Genomic DNA, 7,809 nt, shown 5'->3' with positions numbered 1-7,809 from the left:
TGTGCATGTAAGAGAGGGAAACACACAGCACAAGAAATGTGCAGCAACAGCAGTGACAACATGGTCGACTCTGTGTGTGTGTGTGTGTGTGTGTGTGTGTGTTCATTCAGCCTGTTTGAGGTCAGAGGTCAACACTCTGTGCTGCACCTCTGTACATTATGTCAATATAACGTTTGTTTGATGATGTAACAAGCAGCACCACGACTTGTCTCAGTTTGAGTTAATGAGAAAATACAAAATAAAGAGGAAGTTGTGTCTGTGGCATCGAACCTGTAACATAAAACTGCTCCTGTCAGATATGTGAGATGAGAATATGTAACATCCCTGTTTTTATTTAAATTTGAACAATGTGAGGTTATAGTAAAACAAAAAATACAGATGTGGCACATGCAGCAAAGTTAAACATCCTCTCTCTGAGTTCACTTTATTCACTCAATCTCCGTCTGTCTTAATGTATTTCACACAAAAACAAATAAAAGAACAGTTAAACATCACACATTAGCAATAAAACAAGTTAAAGCAAATAAAGCTCAATAGATATGTGAGCAGCTTTACATCTGAAAATCTAGATGATAAAACTGAAAACAGAAGCAAATTGTTGAGGTTGTCACTGCTGTTGATGTTGAATTTTGTTTTTCATGATGTATTTTTCCATTAATGTAAAAACACGGCTACAGATTGTTTTTAGCATTTTACAAATACAATAAAATGAGCTGAACTCTTTATTTAATTGAGTAATTTATTCTTAAACACTGATTACAGCTCGATATTCTGGAGGCTTCAGCACAGCCTGTTTCTGATGCATAGGAAAAGATGATGGTCGATCTTGCATAAAAATGTAAAGTGCACATGTTTACACATTTACACAGTACATCACCTCGGAGGAGACTGGAGATGAAGTTCATGTCATGTTTTTAATGCGTTGTATATGGGTGGAGGATTATAATAAACTTTGTTAGATGAACATGAATGTGAAGATCATTTCTGGGTGTTTCCTGTGTCTTAAAGGTCAAAAGTTGAGACAAAACTTAACTTGTAACTAACCACAGGGAGACTTTTCATTTAGATTAGAACAAATGAGTATTATGTTCCCTTGTAATATACATACAGTATGTGTCAGGTTTGAGGGGAAACTGGGCCCAAATGCAGACCAGACAAATCATGGGAAAAACAAAAAGCAGGAAGTCTAAAGCGACAGAGGACAAACACAGAGGTGAAATACAAGAGGAGAAACAACAAGGCCCAGGTGGGAGAATCAACACAGGTGTCTCACCTAAGTGCGTTAGGTAATCACAAGAGGGCAAGCACAGGAAGACAGGACACAGAACTTCAAAATAAAACAGGAACTAAGGACGAACCATGTTAATCCTGTTAAGTCATGTTGCTGTGGAGACATGTTACAGAGCTGTGTGTCCTACAGGTGGAGCTTATATAGCTAGAGTCACTCCCCTGGGGTAATTTATGACTTGTTTGATACACCATAAAGCAAGTTGCAACACATAGAGAGAAGAGTTGATTTATTTCCACAGCATCAGCATGTTAAAGCTGTAACAGAATGTTTTTTTGTTTTGTTTGTTTTTTTGTTTTATGTTCTGGAGAAACCTTTTCATGTGTTGCCGACATAATTAATGGTAAATCCAATATGATTAACTCAGAAACTGATATAATTTTGCTTATATCTTTGATAGCTAAAAACAAACATCCCAACATCAGGAGGTCTCAAATTAACAAACCACACAACAAAGCGATCTAATTTTATTTTACTTTATGTCTCTATTAGATATAAAATGATTATAAAGGGGGAAAAAAAGAAGGAAAAAAAAAAGGTCTCCCTGCCCTCACAGACCGCCGGGTCCACAAAGGCCCCCCAGGCCGGGCTGGGTCCTGCTTACAGGGCAGATCTACCATTTAACGGCTTTCAGCTGTGATTTGCTGACCAGCTGCTGACTTGTGTTTTCATCCCGGTGGCCCATTGCCATTTCACTGGTGATTACACTGCTAAAGAGCTCCAGAGAGCCGGACAATGCCTGAGAGCTTTACATGTCACCAGTGTCATCGGCTGCAAAGAGAATAGGAACGACGCCATTGAACCAAATATCTGCCTGTTTACAGTGAGAGGGGGCCGCCACCGCCACCACCACCACCACCACCACGGGCAGGATGGTTGTGTGTGTGTGTGTGTGTGTGTGTGTGTGTGTGTGTGTGTGTGTGTCACCTACAGGAGACGGTCACAGTGAAGGCTAACAGACTGTTTCATTTGGCTTCACAGAAACAAACTCTGCTCATGTTTGCAATGAAAGACCCGACTACGAGTCCAGTAACACACTGACTGACCACATGTGGTTTGTCATCACGTCAAAACCACAACTGCTGCAGACACACGCACATGCACACGCACACGCACACTGATAACAACAGGTTATGAATGTGTTGCTTGAGTAAAAAAAAAGTCACAACACCTAGATTCACATTTTCCACATCACAACTTCATTGATGAAAGCTTTTAAGAAACCTCCTCTCTCAAGCTCAGTGTAAATCTAGATGAATTATCTGATTTGATCTATTTAATTTATTCATTTATTTTATTTTTTAAATGCAACAGCACATATTAATGACAATGAAATTGTGAATTTGTGAGATTGTAGGCTACTTGCCACCTGGCTATACTTTCCATCTCTTGTTCAATTGGCAGGTAGTTATTACTGGTTATTAAAAAAGACAGACAGATACTGACAAAATTACAACAGACTATTAAACCATTAAAATAAGACCAACAGTATGGAGTTGTGGGGGACCACATAAGGGTTATATTGCATTACATAATGCCGTAATAAAAAGTGCTGGATTGCTAGACTGTTTTGCAGAATGCCCAATAGTAAAGTGGTAAATTGTTCAGTAAAGTGCTGGATTGTATCATTTCCAATTATAAAGAGAGTTTGAAATAATTTACTTAACAAAATTTTAAAAGTCACTAAGCACCTGAGGAACCAGGACATTGGGGTATATATCTGAACGATAAGTGTCATGTTCACCTAAATGCACCTTCAAGCCTCACACATGTAAATCAACAACCACATCATGTGGTTTACGTGGGCAAAAATGAGAACAGAGGCTCCAATGTCAAAAATAATACACTGGTGCATCCTCTTGATCCCTCATTGAGGAAACTGGGCCCCAGTAAAGTCACTCTAAGGTGACTCAGACTGCTTCCCATTGTGTGTGTGTGTTGTGGTTGTCTTGTCACCTGTGTGTGTTGTGGTGATGGTGTTGTTATGAACAGGTCCAAACAGGAGCCCGACAGGGACAAAAAGAGAGAGAGAGACATGCAAAACAGAGGGATTAAGGTGGTATGGTATGGAGACTGATGTGTCATGAGTTTTTGTTTTGTCTATGTTTTTCCATACGTAACACAACCAAAACACATTTTTCAGAACTCATTGTTGATATCCAATTTGGAAAAAACAAAAACAAAAGAATTCCCTGGTTCCTCCAGTCCAGTCTGTCTGGTGGTCATTTGTCTGCAGAGCTTCTTCAGATTGATTTCACAGGAAGTTTGTTACAGGAGTGAGACATATAGAAATGTTCAAGCATCTTTCCTCTGGAGTGCCACAGGGATCTATGACTGGTCCTCTTCTTTTCCCAGTAAACATCACCTCCTTCGGGCCAATATTCTGCCCAGCATCTTTTTTGTCTCAACTTCTATGCTGATGATGCACCGTCTTATACAACTCACTCAAGTTGTACCTGTTACTATGATTTATGATGAGTTTTAACTCAACAGATCAGTGGTGGAAGTTTTCATAAGTTTTATAGCATGCAAAGCTGTTCACATGGCACCAGTGTTGAACTTGGGAAGTTATTTAATGTCAGTTTTTTCAGTAAGCAGTATAATTTCTAAAAGGTTGACATTATAATAGGCCTATACCTTTTAGCAAAACAAATCCCCTTTCCAAGTCTTTTATCCCTTGTGCCATTGGGGTTTTAAACCTGGACAGCAACCATTTTAATCACCTTTCTGAATTCGTTTTTTTTTTTTTTTTTTTCTATGATATCATGTTTTTCTTGATGACCGCTCCCTTAAATGAACTACTTACTTATTTCTATATATTAATTTTTATGTGTTCACGTATGCTGTTTTTGTTCTGAGGCTTGACTTTTAACGTGACTCCGGGATAAATAAAGTTGCATTCTATTCTAAAATAGTAATTTGATTAGTTACAAGCCCAGGTAACTATAGGTACGTTACCATTGCCAGTCTTTCTGCTCCTCTCACCTATACTGAAGCACCCGTCATGGAATACTTAGTGTCGGCCCACCCTGCCTGACCTCCGTGGTCCTGGTACGCCATAGTCACGTTATGCTCCAGCCCAGTCCGCTCCGCTGTCCTGCTGGAGGTTGTTGTGGAATAACTAGTCGCAACTCATTACTTTTGAAATAAAGTAATGAGAATGGTAATGTGAAATGGCCCAACTCTGCTTGGCGCTACCTGCTACTGTCTGAAGAGTCAGACATTTCCCTTTAGGAGAAACTGAGATAAAAGGGAGTCAGTATCTGAGTCATGCCAATTTTCTGAATCAACCTTTTCTCTTATAGGTCACAGATATATAGTATATATATATATATATATATATATATATATATATATATATATATATATATATATATATATATATATATATATATATATATATATATATATATAAAAAACCTGCTGATCAACTTCTATGTGAAACAGGTTGGTTCTTGTAGAGGGTTATATTTTTTATCTGACTGTGTTGTACTGTTTGTATTCATGCTTCTGTGAAGAATTTAAAAACTCAATGACCTTATCCACACTTTATCTGATAACACTGATTTCCACACCTGAACACTCTTTGTCTTTACATTGTGCTCAGGCAGGGACATGACATTTCAGTGTTTGCCTGCTGACGGTCATGTGACCAATAATAGCCAGAGGCTTTTACAGAGTGTGACTGGTCCGGTCTTGTCCTGTCCACCACCACCACCACCACACCCAGTCAGCCAGTCAGTCAGCTGGGGACGATGGTCGTTATCTACTGGGGGAAGTCTGGTGATTTTTATTTAGGTAAAACAAACATGTTTTGGTTAAAGAGGAAGTACACAGTATTTTTTAGCTCAACTATGCCACATTTTTAATTTAAAGCAACTACAAATAACTTTTAACTGGATACCAAAAGTCTCTAGTTTCTGCTGATGTCTCTGTATGTACCACACCAGCAAATGAGGCCATAGGGAAGATAAGCTATTTCTAAATAGTGTAACGTAGAACTGGGTTTAAAATAATACATTTTTCCAATTCATGTTGATTCATGATATCGATTCATAAAATCCTTAGATCAATCTTATGCCATTGCACTGTTTACTTCTGGAGTGGGTGATGAAAAACAAATGTTTTTATGTAAACATGAAGATTTTTAATAATACACCAGGTCAGGTCGGTAAGGAACAATGTGGAAGCCACGGTAAGTCCGAATTTTGATTGAATTTAATTGTAAAGTGAATTTTAAATTTTAAATGATGGTCAAAAGGACGTTACTTGCGACCACAGAACAATTTTAAAATTAGTCCGGAGCCCATTAATGAACATTGAAAAAACAATAGATTCTTGAACAAAAATGATTATAAACGTCCACACGCTGCTGTTGGGAGTATGGATGGTATGAAATGAACTGATCATAGGTGACCTGATATCTGAGGTAAACATTGATTACGACTGGAAAAGCCCTTTGGCGCTCAGACCAGAGACAGCACGCATGTACCAGATAAGCGTCCTTATGACAATACATACAAGAGCTCGTGGGAAATGCAGTCACTACTGCTTTTGTCCACAGGGGTCGCCAAAATCAATGCAGAAATTTATTGCCATGTCAACAAGTGATAGGAATTTGTCTCAACACAAAATTAAAGTTCTTTGTAGTCGCTTTAATGAAACAGCTTCAGAGTGCTTGGAGGCTCTCTGCCTTCCACCTAGCGTCTCTTGGCTGAAAAACAACAATTGTAAGATCAGAGCCTCCGACCCGGTGTCCCAGCTCTCGTCTCTGCGGCACCGCCACACAAACGCGCCCCGTAACCCATAATCTCTTGTTCATGACAGATAAAACTACACAACTACACATGGTAACATGGTAGATGATAAAATAACGTTATCCATCGCTCCATGGATTGATTGGCTGAGAGGAGGGTTAGCAACACGGAGCAGAAGAGACCGGACTAAGTTCCCCTTTAAAGCTGAAATGAAATGGAACCCAAAGGTGTGCTGTCTCTTTAATATTACAAATAAATGTAATCATGTGTTCTTCTGTAGACAAGACCATTGATTCAGTTTAATAACAGTGTGTCATACTTCCTATACAATAGGGTGACTTGTGCCACTGTTGGACCCATCAATCTGCACTGCCACCATAATGGATTTAATGCCTTTTTAACATTTACTGTTAAACTCTCTCTTTCTTGTTTCTTGATCTCTATTTTTCTTCTTTTCAATCACAGCAGTGTTTCCTCTCTGCAGTGCACGCCCTCTCTGACACACCCGTCATTCAAACTCTGAGGAAACATCAGCCACTGCTGCACCTTTCACTATAATGTGTCCACAGCACCGTACATCATGATCTGAGCCCTGACTGATGGCATATTTCAAGCTTTAGTCATAAACAGAAGGAATCCTGCAGCAGATGAAGATCTAACATCAGATTTTGTGTTTGACACAGGGCCGTGGGAAAGTTAAACTGTGGTTTTTAGGCCTCATTAAAGTTAGTTTTACAATTATTATCAGTCTTAATCTGGTGTTTTATTCTCATTTTAAGAATTAATGATATTCCTAATTGTAATAAATTGAAAGCATTTATGCTGTGCATAGAGATGGTTGTGATATTTTGTGGAAAACATTGCTTGTGAAAACTTCTGCAGTCTAGACCAAACAGTAGGAAAGTTGTGCAACACTTGTTTTACATTGTGTTGTTTTTGCTGCAGCTCAGGCTCTGAAAACTTCTTCCATCACCGATCTCATACTAGTTCTGCATGAACTGGTCATTGTTGTTAAAAAAATCTTGTTCTCTCTTATTTAATGTGTGTGGAGGAAAAACTGAGTCTGGTCCAACACCACCGCTCTGGATATGAAAAAAAAAACATCAGTGAATGTCGACACATGAACTCATATGGAGCTGATTTTTTCCCCCTTATTCAATAAAAACTGTGAGTTTCACTCTGAAACACACACAACCATATTCATTCTTTCCCACCCACACACACACACAGGCAGAGTATCAAATGACACACACATGTATAGTGTGACTTTTACTCCTATTGCTGTTACATAATCACCCACACTATTTAACAAAGGTTCTTTAAGGTAGAGCCTCACATCTATGTTAACATATATAGACTACACACACAATACACACACACAACACACACACATGGTGGTCCAACACAAACAGACACAAACATGGTCCAACACAAACACAAACTTTTAACCTGGTACGTTTTGGTGTAACTTTATACAACTTTGGTCAACATTAAAATAAAAAAAGAAGAAGACAAAAAAGGAGAATTGGACTGAGAGCGTGAACGCACACGTGCAGCTCCCGCGTGGACACGTGTGTGTGTATGTAGTGAAGTGTAGAAACGGTGTGGAACAGTTTAACTTTCATTTTATGACCACACCGCGTTTTATTTCGTTAGAAAACAAAATAATGTTAAAAAACAAAACACTAGTGTCAGATAAAACACATGTCACTCGGGTTTCCACCGCTGATCATAGTAAAACGTGTTTAGTGACAGATATTTAAT

The sequence above is a fragment of the Trachurus trachurus genome (assembly GCF_905171665.1).
Source record: "Trachurus trachurus genome assembly, chromosome: 14".
In the NCBI taxonomy this organism is placed as follows: domain Eukaryota; kingdom Metazoa; phylum Chordata; class Actinopteri; order Carangiformes; family Carangidae; genus Trachurus; species Trachurus trachurus.
The sequence above is the reverse complement of the archived record's forward strand: the minus strand, read 5'-3'. Positions refer to the sequence as shown.